Genomic DNA, 16,060 nt, shown 5'->3' with positions numbered 1-16,060 from the left:
GAGAAAACATTCCCAAAGGCTGTGCACAGAACTACAAATCAGCCTTTAATCTGAAGTGCGAGTCAAGCTGCCTTTTGCATTTTGTATGAATAAGCTTGTTATAACAACCCATTTACTATGCACCCGTCTCTCCAGCTGCTCTATTTACATTGAAGCATGTTGTTATTTTGACCACCTGGTCAAAGAGAGCATCTGTTTTAAATTAATTAGGTTCCACATCTTTTTTTGGTTTTTAATTAAGAGGCTTCCCAATCCTTTCCTTTGCTTTCTTCCCAGTCATTTCCAGCTCTTTGTATGTGCCAACTAAAAGGAAGTAAATCATCTGACAAATGAAAAGTAATGTCATTTTGGAGTCGAGCTACAGTGAGCCCTGCCAAAAAGATGTACAGAGTGCTGTGCAAATCCAACAGATTTGCCCTCCATCTTTTGACAGCAGAGTTGCAAAAAATAATACAAGAAATTCTGCTTATACTGCAGTAAGTACGCAAGGAAAGCGGCATGGCACGTATTCTCTAGCAGTGAATGGACAGGAAAGTTGGCAGAAATTAGATGTAAATATATGTATTTCAATGTCTAGTTAAGTGGAAAATGCTGGCATCAATAAGCAGTGCAGCGGACGCTGCTTCTCCTTAGAGACCATGATGGGGTCCTCAGTTGAGATGTGGGGAAATGGGCTTCTTCTCAGCCCTGACATATGTGGCCCTCCCTCCTTATCCTGTCTAGACTCTCGTGTTGGAAGAGTTCTGCTGCCAAGGTTTGCTTGTATGTACTAGAACAGGACTCTGAGAACTGAGCATATAGGCAGGCATTGAGTGGAAGCCAGCAGAAGAACCAAGGGGATCAAGCAGGAATTGGAAGCTCAAGCCATGAAACAAGCTCAGTCAGAAGAAATCTAGAGTTGAAACCAGGGCAACTCAAGGTCTTCGGGTGCCTGCAGAATTGTCATTGAATGACTCCCCCTCCACCGCTGACATTGACTGTCGTACTGCTGCTGTGTTTCCCCCCATCACCTAACATTGTCCAACTTCCTGCTCGTCTTCATGCTCCTGCCAAGATGAAATAGGTGGAGAAGAGGAGATGAGCAGCAGCTGACATCCTGTGCAGCTTAACATGGGCAATGCCAATCCACCCACCTGTGCTGATGCAGGCCTGACATGAAGTGTCAGTAGTCTTCTGCTTTTGCATGAAACCCCAAATACGTAAGAACATAAAAACAGCCCTGCTGGACCAGGTCCAAGGCCTATCTAGTCCAGCATCCTGTTTCACACAGTGGCCCACCAGATGCCTCTGAGAAGCTCAGAGGCAAGAGGTAAGGGTATGCCCTCTCTCCTGCTGTTGCTCCCCTGCAACTGGTATTTAGAAGCATCTTGCCTCTGAGGCTGGAGTTGGCCTATAGCCACCAGACTAGTAGCCATTGATAGACCTGTCCTCTATGAATTTGTCCAAGCCCCTTTTAAAGCCATCCAAGCTAGTGGCCATCACCACTTTCCATGGCAGAAGATTCCATAGATTAATTATGCACTGTGTGAAAAACTACTTCCTTTTGTTAGTCCCAGGGTGGATTTGATTTAAATCAAACTGATTTAAATCACGATTTAAATCACGATTTAAATCACTAGCAGGGTGGATAAAAATTTTAAAAAAACTGATTTAAATAAAAAAAATCGGATTTTTTTGATTTAAATCGGATTTTTTTTATTTAAATCAGATTTTTTTATTTTTATCCACCCTGCTAGTGATTTAAATCGTGATTTAAATCGTGATTTAAATCAGTTTGATTTAAATCAAATCCACCCTGGTTAGTCCTAAATTTCCTGGCCTTCAGTTTCATGGGATGACCTCTGGTTCTAGCATTGTGAGAGGGGAAAACATGTCAAATTTTTAGATTGTGAGTCCTCTGGGGACAGGGATCTATCTTATTTATTTGTTATTTCTCTGTGTAAACTGCCCTGAGCCATTTTTGGAAGGGCGATATAGGAAACATAGGAAACTGCCATATACTGAGTCAGACCATTGGTCTATCTAGCTCAGTATTGTCTTCACAGACTGGCAGCAGCTTCTCCAAGGTTGCAGGCAGGAATCTCTCTCAGCCCTATCTTGGAGAAGCCAGGGAGGGAACTTGAAACCTTCTGCTCTTCCCAGAGCGGCTTCATCCCCTGAGGGGAATATCTTGCAGTGCTCACACATCAAGTCTCCCATTCATATGCAACCAGGGCAGACCCTGCTTAGCTATGGGGACAAGTCATGCTTGCTACCACAAGACCAGCTCTCCTCTAGAAATAGAAATTGAATGAATGAATGAATGAATGAATGAATGAATGAATAGTGCACACACTTCAAGTAGCATGCACACACTCTGAAAGCACTGGTTAGACGAAGCACATTGCGGAAGGTCAAGCAGGAGAGGAGGAGGAGAACTGGTCTTGCCATAACAAGCAGGGATTATCCCCTTTGCTAAGCAAAGTCCATCCTGGTTTGATTTGGATGGGTGACTACATGTGAGTGTTGTCTGCTGTAAGGTGTTGCTCTTAGAGGATGATCCAGTAGCTCAGTGGTAGATCATCTGTTTGAATGCAGAAGGTCCCAGGTCCCGCTCCCTGGCATATTGGGAGATACTCCTGCCTGAACCTTTGGAGAACCACTGCCAGTCAGTGTAGGTGGTACTGAGCTAAATGGTCCAATGGTCTGACTTGATATAAGGCAGCTTCCTCAGCAATGTGTTTCCAATCTACTACTACTTGGAGTATTTGCGCTCTTGTGCAAAAGTGCAAGACCATGGACACTTCACTGCGAGTCCACAGCAGAGAGAATGAATCAACACCACTTGCATTAAGCTGTTTGGATGTTAGCTAGTGTGTTTCAGTTTATTTTTTTGTGACCCAATTGAGGGAAATCTCATATCCCCATGACCCAAAAGAATACTTAATTCTCCTAAGAGTTTTCATAGAATAGTAGGGCAGTACATGTTAGTGCTTATTGATTGCATTTTGCAGCTTGTGGCTCCACAGCAGTGAGTGGGAAAACATTCTTAGTTGATTGGCTATACAGGAGAACCTCAGTATTCATGGGGGTTCTGTTCTCCGCTACTAACGGGGATACAAAAACCACGAATACTGGGTTATTGTACAATGGGGCCGCAGGGGCTAGGTTCCAGAAGAGGAAAATTGGGTGAAAATTGCCAATTTTTAAAAACACCTTTCTTTTAAAAATAGGGCTAAAAGGCCCAAGAAATGTGAAGTCGGGGTGGCCTAATGTGCTCCACGGGTCTCCAGCAGTCCAGGAATACCCCACAAGAGTTAAAAAAAGGGCCAAAAATCACAATTTTTGCCCTTTTTTAGAAAGAGGGGTCTAAAAGGCCCTAGAAATGCAAGGGGATGGCTATCATGCTCCACGGGTCCCCAGCAGCCAAGCAATGCCCCCAAGAGTTGAAAATTGACTGGGAATTGGCCAAAATTGCCAATTTTTGCCCTTTTAAAAAAACGAGCCATAAAATGGTTCCCTGTGTCAAAATGGAGGCCGGAAATGACTTCTGAGGCCATTTCTGGCCACCCCTGGGCAGCAGGTACATAGATCTAACCCCTTTTTAAACCTCCCCCAACGTAGACGGAGGTTGAGTGTCTATTATCTCTGTGGCTGCCCCAGGGCTTTGGAGCACGCTCCCTGCTGAAATAAGAGCATCTCCTTCTCTGTTTTTAGGAGGACCCTGAAGACATACCTGTTTTCCCAGGCCTTCAGCTGAGACTAAACTTTGAATTTTAATGTATTTTTATCTGTTATGATTTTTATCTTTTTATGAATTTTAAATGTTTCATATTATATATTATATTTTAATTCTGTTTAATTATGTTTTAATTCTGTACACCACCTTGAGATTTTTGTACTAGGTGGTATATAATAATAATAATAATAATTATTATTATTATTATTATTACTATTACTATTACTATTACTATTACTATTACTATTACTATATTTATTATTTATTTGATTTGTATACTGCCCTTCCAAAATGGCTCAGGGTGGTTTACAATTAAAATAGACCACTAAAACAGTAAAGAGCTAAAACAAATTAAAAACAATATAACAATTAACAATTAAAAACAATTTAATATAAATTCAATAAATAAATAAATACCCAGTTGCGGATACGCAAAAGTGCAGATAGTGATCCCTCAATTAATGAGGTTCTCCTGTGTATTCAAAACTGCAACATTGTGCACATAATGCATAAGCTTAAATTTAGCAAGCTTACCAGAAACAGGCATATCAATCCTTTGTCTGTATTATTTTAAAATGTTTTAATCAATATTTTAAGAGATCATAAACATGTTAATAAGCAAAGGACCCAGTACCGAATATCCCGCAATACCCTTCTTGGTCAAGACCTATTCTTTGAAAATCACTGGGCTAGAGTGTCACCTCACTATGCTCCTCTACTCTTATTCCTCCTCTGTCCTTGCAGAAGGAAGAGGAGGTGGAATTTGGGCAGTGTTTAGTGCCAGCAGGGGAATGGATGGCAGGGGTACTTGGTGTGTGGTGGTGTCTGCTGTTCGCTCACACACCTTGAAGTCCACCTCCTGAGATGACCACCTCAGTAAGTATCTCAGGCTGGTGAACCCCAACCAGCCTAAACAGGAAATATTTATAGCCCTTCCTGTTAAGGAAAGCCAATACTTGAAGATTGGGTAGCCTCAGTGATATAAAGTGCATTTGATACAAACTATGGGGTCAGGGTCCTCAGTCTTAAGGTCCACGGGGTGCTGCACTCGATCTGTTGGACTATAGTCCCTTCCCCAAGGCTTGCAGAGTGCTGCTCCCAACTGGGGAGGTTCTGCCCAGCCCAAAGGGACATCACCAATAGAGGTGGTTTTACTTGGCCAACTGGGATACGGGGCACCCCTCCCAATACAGCCAACTAGACTATAGCTCTCAGCTGTTGGGAAGGTTCTGCCTGGTCCCAAGAGACTGATGGGACTTCACCATTCAGCTACTGCATGCCCTTCTTGGACTATAGCCCCCGTTCAACATGCACTGGGGTGCTGTACCCAACTGGAGTCATCTGCCCAATACTTGAGATCTGAGGGGCCTCACCAAGGAGGGGTTTTTTCAGGGGTTCTGCACCCCATTCAGGAGCCCAAGGGTGCTGCACCCAGCAGGGGTGGTCTGTCCTGGCCCGAGGGTCTAGGAGTGGGACTGCCCTGTTTTGGATGGAACACCAGTGGATATGTGAGGAGACACATGGAACCAGGCCAAATTGTCTTTTTGTACATTTACTTAAGAAATAGGTTCAGAGTTACAGTGAGAAAAAGGTCTTGGTGGGGAAAAGGCTACTGCTCCTAATCTAGATTCAAGTGAATTCATCTAACGGGTGAAAGAGGCAGGATGGGAAGGGAAAGGAGGGGGAGAAGGGGAATGTTCATTACCAAAGGGCAGGGAATCTGTAAATGGCCAGTTCGCTGGTTCTCCCAATGATCCAGATGCTAGAGTATGATGAAAAGATGAGGGTGCAGAAGCTGGGGTGCAAAGAATGCTGCAGCGTTGGAGAGGGTGAAGATGGGTCTTCTGGACCTGCCCTGTGATGATCTGACCCAGACTCCAAAGTCTTAAGCTCTCCTTTGCCTTTGATGCTCTTTGGCAGCAGTCAGTTCCTGTGTTCATCTGGGGTGTAAACATGGCATCCTTGAAGCTAACCTTCAAGATTCTGGTCTCTCAAAGTGTCTCTGCATTTCAGTCCTTATCTCTGGCACCCCATGGCTTGGAACAGGATGTTTCCAAAAGTTGTCATCTTCTCCGATCCTGGTTTTCAGCTTTGATTGATAAGCAATAAATGTCTAAGCACTGCTGCTTTCTTTCTGCCCCCTTGGCCATTCTCAGTCTTTCGTGGATATGAGGTGGGAGCGGGAAACTGGGTGTAGAGGGGAATAGGGATGGGGTTACAATGGGGTTCAGCAAGCTTTTGATTTATAAATTAAAAACAAGCTGCTTCTCTTGTCTTCTGATGACTGTATCAATTTACTGATCGTTTGAATTGTTTTAGGGTTTGTTTTAGTTTTAGATTTTGTTTAGTGTTCTTTTTGTAAATCACTTTGGGGACACTGGTTAGTTGAATGGTATAGAAATATAATAAATAAATTAAATAAATGAGTAGAACCATACCAGTATATCTGGGAACCCTTCAGTGGCCAGGGAGATGCTCCAGCATGTAACTCTGGTGACTCACCACAGGGGGCAGCAGTGGATTCTTGGCTATATTCTCAGAATCCTGACAAGTACGCATATGGGGAGGTTGGTTTGCACTCAATTTATTTTTCAGCAAGAGTTTGTCAAAGAACTCTAGACTGCCATGACTGACCCCACCCACAATGCCTCAGTTAGTCTGTATGGGAGTCCTGAAGTTACTGTTCATATATAGAGTAAGACGTTGGTGGTATAGAATGGAGTCTATCAAGAAAGGAATATCTGCCTGATTCTTGACATGATTCTCAAGCCCAGAATTTTGAAAGCCCAGTGGGCATGGAATTAGAAATATTATGAAGTCAGTAGAAATAGTGGATCCTTGTCATGATCCTCTCTGAATTCATACATACTAGAGTACGGAGATTCATAGAGCATTCCTCTGTGCTAACTGTAAAGGCTTGATAAGGTCTCCAGAAGGGCTTTTTTGATGCATGCCCTCCCAAGTAGTACAGATATAGCCTTGTGGAGTTTGGCAGAGGAGGGAGGAGCAATTATTTAAAATACGTTTAATCTTTCTTTAATTAGAAGACAAGCTAAATTAAAAGACCCAAGAGTGAGTCCCGCAGATGTCGGCTTACTGTGAGATACTAATTGGTATAAGGAGCTAATGTTGTGCTAAGCTGAATACTGTATCTGCATTGTTATGCTTGTACATACTGTATTAACATTTCAGCCAACTTGACCTATATACATTTCATACAGTGCATTGTTCCTCCTCACCCCTTGAATGCTAATATTGGGCAAGTCTTCTTAAAAACCAACAAATAACTCTGTAATTCATAATCTCTCTCTCTTTTCCCCTTCTAAAGGCCAGATCCTTTCTGAGCCATTTGAAAAACAACAGTCTATTGTCACAGCTTTGTTGAAAGCGCTAATCGGTATACATCCAAAAAATCAGGGCAGATATGATGAAAAGTCCTGCCTTTTGCTTTTGAAATGCAGCCTGCCTACTGAATGTTTGTGGAGTAAGCAAAAAAGTTAACTCCTGTTGGTTCTCTGATGCTCTCTGATAGATGAGAATCTGATATGCAACATTAAAGGCCCCAGCATAGGACGAAATAAATGTACTGTGCCCACCCTTTGTTCCAAGGAAAAACTGCTCAGGACAAATTGCAGCTGCAAATAGGTGGCAGCTTGCTAAAAGGGAGCCAAAGATGAGTGCAACACGAAGAAGGAGAAGGAGAAGTTTGCTTCACTGGAAGATTATCTTTCTCAGGCAGATGGAGGAACCCAGGAGTGAGCAAGTCTGTGTGCCTCTTAGTATAATTTATTTATGAATACAAATGAACTCCAATATGTTCCTTGTCGTTTTTTCACTTCCTCAGCAAGCACAAGACCCCTAGGTAACTGAGTGCAGATATAAAGGAACAGGGCGTAGGGACTACGGTGTGCATATATCCTGTGCCTGCAGTTCCTTACTAGTTCTGGCATGCTTAGGCAACAACAACAACAACAGTCTCCATGTGACGATGAATTAGCTGGAGTTGAGTAAACTAAGAAACAGCTCAAGAAAGCCTCCCCCACCCCACAACACACCACAAATGGGTGAAATGTGCCACCCTCTTTTGCCAGTTCCCCCCTTCCCAAGCGACCCCACTTACCTTTGGGGAGAGGGAGGCAACAAGAAAGGCTCATTAAAGACAGAAGGGGCCTCTCCTTAGCTGGAAATGACTTTCCTGGGCATGTTCTGGAAGGTAATGAGCCCTTTCTCATGGGCAGTGGGCTACCCCTTTTTGTGGGGAGGAAGCCTGAAAGCACTTCCCTCCCGGCACACCAGCAGTCGTCCTTCCTTGGGTGGGCGGATCGTCCGCCCAGATGAGCACAGGCCCCTGCTGGTAGCTCCAAGGCTTGGCGTGATGGGGCACCCCGCCCCCTGGAGCTCCAATAAGGCACTGCACGAGTGCATGGGGCATTAAGGGGATTCCCCCTCCCCTCGTCCGCCAGCTGTGGCTGCTGACACACGATCATACACATGGGGGTTAGGAGAAGAGAGACTCTGTAGGAAGGTTTGCTGCTGTGGTGTGACTAGAATCAGGCCCAATCCTGGCGGTTCACACACATGTGCGTAACCAGGCTGGGTTCTCTTAGCCCGGTTTTGCACCTGTGTGTGAAAAGCCTCAATATCTTGCTGAGGAGCATGTGATATATAGTTCCTTTGCCTTCTGAATTGTACTAGAAAGCAGAGACAATTGTCAATCCCATCCTTTGCATTTCTTGCCAAGAAGCCATGGTTTGTAGTTTGTCTTGGAGACAGAGGAAACTACAAATCCCATGATCCCTGATAGGAAATGTTACTTTTTCATGTCCTCAGGAAGATCATTTCCAGTTAAGTCCAGCAAGGCCTCTCTGATCCCTAATGAGCCCTCCCTGCTGCCCGTGATGCCCTCCCCCTTTCCAGAGGCAATACAGCTTTTTGCTGCAAAGGAAGTTGGTCTGGCAAGAAGGCCTAGCTAGCAATTGGGTTGGGAACTGAATTCAAAAGAATTTGGGCTCAATGTGGGGAGGCTTCCCACCCCCCGCAAAGTGCAAATCCTGCCCCTCCCCACACACTATGAGTAGATATGCACACATTTCCTTTAAAATGTTTTTAGAAAAGTAAAAGGTACTGATGAGAAAAGAGCAGGGGGAGAAACAATGTCTGTGATATGTTTGTGTGAGAGAGAGAACGGAGCAGGTAATCTATTAACTTGGGAAAGGGCAGCAAGGGTGCCCACTGGACCTTTGTGAGAAGACCTGAAGTCCTTTGTCACAGCCGGCACTAATTTTTCCCCTAGTGATGCACAGAGTGTAGCTGGGGGAGCCACATGACACCAGTCTTCTTTCATCCATTCCTATACACTTCTGTGTGTGCAGGTGGTAGCAAAGTGATGTAGCATCTGTTCCGGAATAACCCCTAGAGGGGAGCCAACATTTGTCTCTGTGTGAGTCTAAATATCGACCTTTTCTTAGGAGATAAATCCCAAACATAATCAGGAAGAAAGAAATCTGGACTAATAGAAGCAGAGACTTTCACTCTTTAGATGTGTGTATATATTCACTCATGGGATACTGAGATTCGAGAATCTGAGTGTCCCTCCTTAATTTCATGTTGGAGGAGTATGTGAGGAACTTCTCTCACTATTGTTTCACTAGGCTGTATAGTCCTATCTGCTGTAAATACTCTATAGGGGCGTATTCCTTGGTACACCTATTTAATATTCCTAGTGATGCCTCAAAACGAGACACTGAGGACACAGCAACATCCTTAATGGCACTGTGAATTCATCCATGCACAGCAGGGGATGACAATATAGTCAGAATATGATACCCTGGAAGGTTGAAAAGATGTGTATCCCGAGCATAGTCCTGTGCATATAGATTTATCTTGCATATGCAAAAACATTTGCACATACCTGGTTTTGAATAGTTAAATTGACATTTCTCTTTTGCATATGTTAGTAGATGTTTTCTTATGCTCTGATGAACACATTTCATTCTGCTGATCCAATTTCTTGTCACTCAAGAACTGCTACTTCTGCACTTGTCAAATGAACAGACCTTTCTTTTTAAATATGGTCATATAAAAATGGATGAAAAAATGCATAGATATAGGTGGCAGTCTTCTCAAATGACCACGTTTCTTTGTCCTGCAATCAACAACTACAGTTCTCTAACTATTACAAAGAGGGGTGAAAAAGAAATGCATCCCAGATGTGTTAAGAAATATATTGTAGCAAAAACATGCCTTTTAATGGAGGGGGCTGCTCTTTTGTAATTTGGATTTATTTGGTTAGCAATTATAATTAGTAAGCTTACCTTCTCCATGTTGAGTAAGGGAGACTGGCAAAGTAAAATATTGTGATGACAATATAGTTGGCGAAGACTTAATGAATAAGTAAGGGGAAATGGGGGAAATAGTAATCTGGATTCTGATTTGGTTTGCATTAGTAATAATTCTTTCAACTATCTTTTTATAGCTTGGCTTTTAATGATATCTAGTTTGAATTTGAATTTTAGTGAGTTTTAATCTGGTTTAAATGTTTTCTGATTTTGATTGTTTTATTATGTGTTTTTTATTTTAACGTAAACCGCCCTGAGCCACTTTAGGAAGGGCAGTATATATATTTAATAAATACACAGACGGATGGATGGATAGATAGATAGATAGATAGATAGATAGATAGATAGATAGATAGATAGATAGACTCAGCAGAGTTAATTTCAAGAGGTTATCAGTAGTGAAAGAATCAAGTTGGTATGTTAGTATTCTCATCCCTTCTTGTAGGTGGATTTTGGTGTGAATGCAACGGAAATGTTGGCTAAGGGAAATGAGTGTGTGTGTGTTGCTTTTTTACTCCCTGTGTTGTGGTTTCAACCTCCTGTGGTTTAACTGTGTGGTGTAACAGTCATCAAAATTCCCCCACCCTTTCAAATAAGGTTTTGAAAAGGTCTTTGTTTTGTGGCTGCTCCTCCAGCAATTCACGTTGTGACATGGAGGAATGGACTGACTGAACATCTTTGCAAGCATTAGTGTCTGCACAAATCATGTTAAGTTCACATTCAGAAGGTAATGAAAAGGCTTTGACATATGGCTGTATACAATCTACATTTCTGATCTGTAGTGTATAAATTAAGCTTGGGCATTAGTTTTAAATAAAATAAAAGTAAGGCTGTGCACATGGTATTAAAAATACTAGGAAAGAAAGCAAAATGCTTGTCGCAGGGGAAAGGAAGATTAGATTATCCTAGGGATAAGTAGAGGTCAAGAGCAGCTATGCACTTTTATGAGGACTTGGACTCAGTTGGGGGACACAGTATGTTTAACTGAGCACAGGGGCTTTATTGTGTGAAAGGCCAAGAGGGCAGGGAAGGATAGGTACATTGCATTGAGTTGTAAGTGCATATACATCCTCTGAATTGCATCCTATTTCTCGGCACGCAAAAGTCATAAAAGAATATCATGGCCTGGCTCCTACACTTCTTCAATAGGGGTCTCTTTAGTAGAACTTGGAAGCCAAATTATATGTCCTAGAGGCCCAACAGTTTCTGGAAGCAGAGACTGAAAGGGAATCCATTGTTGACCTTGCTGGTCTCTGAATTTGGGACTGGTGATGAATAGGGATGTGCAGAACATTTTGCTGTTGAAATGTTTTGATTCGAAATGGGAAGTTTCAAGCTCAAAACAGAACACTCTCCAAATAAAGGGCCTGTTTCGAGCTTGGAGCAAAACAACTTGATTTTGATTGAAACATTTTGAGGCTCCAAGCACCATTTTGGAGGGCTGTTTTCCCCTTGCTGATTGGTTTTTGGCACTGGTTTCCAATTGGCTTGCGATCTACTTGCTTCTTGGTTGGCTTGGTTGGCCATGTCACAACGTGAATTGCTGGAGGAGCAGCCACAATACAAGTCAAGTGTTTTCAAAGGCAACTGTTCCCCCATTGGCTGAGGGTGCACAAATGGAGGGAATTTCAAAATGTTTTCAAAGGGACTGGGAGTCAGAGAGATCCCTTATACTGTGCCTGAAGAGAATACATCAGGAGAGAAGAAAGGAAAGTTTGATTTTGTGGTTTTATTTTCTCACTGCTGAGTGTAATATGCTGTGCCGTTGCTGCTATAACTGTCTGGATTTGCTGGATCTCAGAGTGACAAAAGGCAGAATTGGGTGCCTTCCTTCCTTGAGTTGTGGTTTGTTTTGTTTGTAGGATAGTGCTGTGGTGGGAAATTGACAGTGGGAGCCGTGTGTGTGTAGTAATTCTTCGTGATTGCTGTGATGAGTCTGGCCTAGAGACTAACTTGTGCTTCACTCACTGGGGCACTTCACACGAGCAGTGTGAAGAGCCAGAACAGGTTTAGCGGGGAAAGTGGGTTTGACCCGCTCTCCCCTCATGCAAGCAGGCAGCCCACCCTGGATGGCTGGATCGGCCACCCACATGATTACCGGTTCTGTCTGTGAGCCGGTTGGGATAGGGTCTCCTGGCCCTCAGAAGTCCCAGCATGGGGAGCCCCTCAATGTGGAGAGGCTTGTTGTAGCCTCCCGGTCAGGGGGCTACTTGTGAGTTGCCACGCCACGGAGCTGTGCTACAGCTACACACGACCAGGAAAATGAGGTTAGTGGAGCACTCACTCCATTAACCTTGTTTAAGGGGGGAATTAAGCAGGCTTGCCGCCGGGAGCCACACGCTCCCGCTGCTTCACACGCGCATTGGAAACCAGGCTGGACTCGCTTAGCCCGGTTTCCACTGCGCGTGAGAATAGCCTCATTCTCTGGTCTGGTCTGCAATCTTCATTGCAAAGTGTACTCATAAAAAATGTGGCTGAAGTTGCTCTAGCTGAGCTTATGACTATGTTTGCTGCTAAGGGTACTGCAGTGGCAGCTGTTGTAATGCTCGGAAGTAAGGAATAATAATTGTGTGTGAGGATGCAACTTTTGCCAATAATGTTACTGCAGCACAGGCACTGTGACTGGCAGTGGATTCTGGGTCAGTGATTCTTTTCTGGCCATTTTTGAATCTGGCCATTTTCAAATCCCCACTGATACTATATCGGTCAGCAGCGATATTGGAATGTGCTGAAAGGCATCATCTCATACTGTGTGGGAGGAGGCAATGGCAAACCCCTCCTGTATTCTACCAAAGAAAACCACGGGGCTCTGTGGGCTCCAAGAATCGAAATCGACTTGATGGCACACTTTACTTTACTACCTTTTCATTAATACGTTTAAATTATTTATCTGAAAGTACCTTTTGCAGCGTGCCTGCTCTCTGTATGTGATACACTATAAATGTATGAGTTGAGATTTGGGTGAGTGGATGGACAGCTGTTCTTGCCTTCGGACAGGGTTTGACTAGGTGGGCTGTTTTTGTCCTTTCATGAGCTATAATCCTATATGTGGTTGCTCCACTACCAACCACCAAGCAAGAATCAGAAATCAAAAGCTTGATGCAAGTTTTAAAGCAAAATAAAAATAAAAATGTTGAACCTATTCACAAAATCACCTTCCACTGAGGATCAGGAACAGTTCCAAAATTCCCTATTTAGGTAGCAAAGATCAAATGTATCAAGTCTGCAATGCATCTTAAGTCCCAGGAGAGGGGGGAGTCTGCACTTCAGCAAATGGTGTGACTTTTGCAGGAAGGAAGAAAAGGTTACAACAGGAGCACTTTGTTGAGTGCCTTGATGACTGTATTTCATTATTTTACCTTTCTTTCTCCTTGACCTAAAGTTTAACTGAAAGCAAGCTAAAACCATTTTAAAAGGCACAGAGCAAAAATGGCTTCCCAGAGTAAAATGAATGGTTTAATTTCTATAAACAGTTGACCTGCATATATGGTTATTTATCACAAGAACTGCAGCAATCTGTGATTTTTTTAAAAAAAATCTGGAAGGTGTTGCCTTCTTTATTTAACATGCAAGTTGTGCTTCTTTCAGTATGATGAGCATATTGCAGGGCATAGATTTGCTATTTGCATCTATAAATTATGACTTTTTATGGTGGTTCATGTGATTCTGATTTAAAGGGTTTGTAATGAGCTTATCCAATCAGCAGCTTCCTAGCTCCTGGTCAGTGCAAGACATCATGGGATCATGCACTGCTGCCCCCAGCCCCTGTTCTGTTATGTACACACATTCACCCTACTCAGCTCTCCCTCACTAGAATTAGGTGTTATTGACCATCCTTAACTATGGTTAACCAGAAGGAATGCATTCTGAACTAGAGAATCAAGCCTTTTTAAAATGTGGGTTTACTCCACCCCATTCTCCAATTAAAATTTTATTATTTATTTATTTGTTCCTTTGATTTTTATACCGCCCTTCCAAAATGGCTCAGGGCAGTTTACAATTCAAAGCAAAACCATTACAATCTGTTAACAATTAAAACAGAAATTATAAAACAGTATAGAACAATTAACAATTAAAATATCATAAAACAGTAATTAAACAATCACAACAATTAAAAACCCTGAAAAACAGGTTACAACATTAAAAACAATTACAACTATTTAAAAACCCTGGAAGGCCAGGCCAAACAGCTAGGTTTTAAGGGCTCTCCTGAAGGCCAGTAAATAATTCAAATTGCGGATTTCTGCTGGGAGTTCATTCCACAGCCCAGGAGCAGCTACAGAGAAGGCCTGCCTCTGAGTCACCACCAGACGAACCAGTAGTAACTTGAGACGGACCTCTTCAGATGACCTTAATGTGCAGTGGGGATCATGCAGAAGAAGGCGCTCTCTAAGATAACTCGGACCTAAGCCATTCAGGGCTTTAAAGGTAATGACCAGCACTTTGTATTTTGCCAGGAAACATATTGGCAGCCAGTATAACTGCTTCAAAACAGGCATCATATGGTCTCTCCTGGTTGCCCCAGAGACCAATCTGGCTGCCGCATTCTGAACTAACTGAAGTTTCCTAACTACGTACAAAGGCAGCCTCACATAGAGCGCATTGCAGTAGTCAAGCCGGGAGGTTACCAGCTGATACACCACTGTTTTGAGATCATCCTCTTTAAGGAATGAGCGCAGCTGTCGAATCAGCCGGAGCTGATAGAAAGCACTCCTGGCCATAGCCTCCACCTGAGATACCAGGGTGAGGCCTGGGTCCAGGAGTACTCCCAAGCTGTGCACCTGCTCCTTCCGGGGGAGTGTAGCCCCATCCAGCACAGGAAGATCTAACTCACCCCTCAGATCCTGAGCCCCCACAATGAGTACCTCTGTCTTGCTTGGATTCAGTTTCAATCTGTTATCCCTCATCCAGCCCATTACTGCCTGTAGGCAGGCATTTAGGGAATGGACACCATTTCCTGATGAAGCAGATGAAAAGGAGTAGTAGATTTGGGTGTCATCAGCATACTGATAACACCCAGCACCAAAACTCCTGATGACCTCACCCAGCGGTTTCATGTAGATATTGAAAAGCACTGGTGAAAGAATGGAGCCCTGAGGGACTCCATATAACAGCTCCCATTTTGAGGAGCAACTGTCACCAAGCTCCACTATCTGGAATCCACCAAAGAGATAGGAGCAGAACCACTGCAAAACAGTGCCCCCTATCCCTAACTCCCCCAGGTGATCCAGAAGGATACCATGGTCGATGGTATCAAACTCCGCCGAGAGATCCAGAAGACCCAGCAGTCACACTCCCTCTGTCGAATCCCCGGTAAAGGTCATCCATCAAGTCGACTAAGGCTGTCTCAACACCCATAGCCAGCTCTAAAGTTAGTTTGAAATGGGTCTAGATAATCAGTTGCCTCCAATAACAAAGGGAAACTCGCACCATAAGCCCGAGCAATGCCGGGCACTTAAAGCTAGTGTGTGTATGTATGTATGTATGTATGTATGTATGTATGTATTTATTTATTTGAATGTCTGTTTGTCTGTTCCCTAAGCATGTTCCTGCGCCATTTGAGCTAACGGCACCAAATTTTGCACAGTGACTTCCTAGGACCCTACGAATAACGTAGGGTACCTGGGAACCCTGACAGCTGACAGATTATTCAACGGGTATATCCACAAAACGGATATGGATGCAATGAAAAATAGGAACTCACACCAAATTTGGCAAAGTGACTTCCTAGGGCCCTGTGAGTGGTGTAGGGTACCCAGGAACTCCGACAACCACCTCACACAGACAGACAGACAGATATACAATGGGTATAGTGACAAAACAGATATGTATGCAATAACAAAGAGAAACTCGTACCATAAGCCCGAGCAATACCTGGTGTTCAAAGCTTGTAACTTGATAAAAATAATGATAACTCATACACACATATGCATATACATACATACATATACATACATATATAGATAGAGTTCATTTTTATTCATTCATATATATATATATATAG

General features: G+C 43.2%; 1 protein-coding gene and 1 long non-coding RNA gene across 7 annotated transcripts in view; one reads left to right on the top strand and one right to left on the bottom strand.

The window, feature by feature from the left end:
- The window catches only part of ABTB3 (ankyrin repeat and BTB domain containing 3), a 448,319-nt gene that overhangs the window by 250,227 nt on the left and 182,032 nt on the right, over positions 1-16,060 (top strand). The window lies entirely within an intron of this gene.
- Positions 546-8,071, bottom strand: LOC128328276 (uncharacterized). The gene is made up of 2 exons (XR_008309110.1): positions 7,839-8,071; positions 546-1,046 (listed from the first exon to the last, which is right to left on the bottom strand). It is a non-coding gene; the product is annotated as an uncharacterized LOC128328276 (long non-coding RNA).

Source organism: Hemicordylus capensis, chromosome 5 (genome assembly GCF_027244095.1).
Source record: "Hemicordylus capensis ecotype Gifberg chromosome 5, rHemCap1.1.pri, whole genome shotgun sequence".
Classification (NCBI taxonomy): Eukaryota; Metazoa; Chordata; class Lepidosauria; order Squamata; family Cordylidae; genus Hemicordylus; species Hemicordylus capensis.
Note: the sequence above shows the minus strand (reverse complement) of the source record. Positions and strands in the feature narration are given on the sequence as shown.